Here is a 749-nt window from a genome sequence, read left to right as displayed (position 1 = left end):
TTTTATTATTTGAGAGAGCACACTTCTTTTTGTGTGTGCCCGAGGAATTGGCTTGAGAAAATGTTCATGCTTTGGATGTATATGTGTGTGGGTATATAGCTGCATTAAACATACATACTCTGTCTGGAATTATATATATATAGTATTGCAGTAATGTTTTTGTAATGAATGCTTTGAAGGGTTTTCTGACAAAATTTAACATCAGAAGAGATCCATGAATTCAAAAAGGTTAAGAACCACTGCTCTAAGCTACTAATACAAAACACTTGTGTGGTTTTAACTGGAAATATTTTGTCTAAATCTTGTAGAAACAGAACTGAATACTTGCATGAAGTCATGTTTAAGCTGTGTACCTCAAGTGTATAAGTGGTAGTGGGTGTTATAATAATGTAACACTAAGGGTTATGTAATAAAACACTTGTATACCAGCTTGTGTATCTCAAGAGTAATAATAGTAGTGTATTATAGTGCTGTAGCCTCAGAAGTAATTTAATTAAACACTTGTATCTATGTTGGTAAAACTCAAGTATATGAGTAGTAGTCAGTGTTATAATAATCTAACCTTAAGAGTTATGTAATAAAACACTTGTATACCTGTTTGTGTTCCTCAAGTATATAATTAGTAGTGTGTTATAGTGCTGTAGCCTCAGAAGTAATTTAATTAAACACTTGTATCTATGTTGGTAAAACTCAAGTGTATAAGTAGTAGTGAGTGTTATAATAATCTAACCTTAAGAGTTGTGTAATAA

The sequence above is a fragment of the Limulus polyphemus genome, unplaced genomic scaffold (genome assembly GCF_000517525.1).
Source record: "Limulus polyphemus unplaced genomic scaffold, Limulus_polyphemus-2.1.2 Scaffold2564, whole genome shotgun sequence".
NCBI lineage: Eukaryota > Metazoa > Arthropoda > Merostomata > Xiphosura > Limulidae > Limulus > Limulus polyphemus.
The sequence above is the reverse complement of the archived record's forward strand: the minus strand, read 5'-3'. Positions refer to the sequence as shown.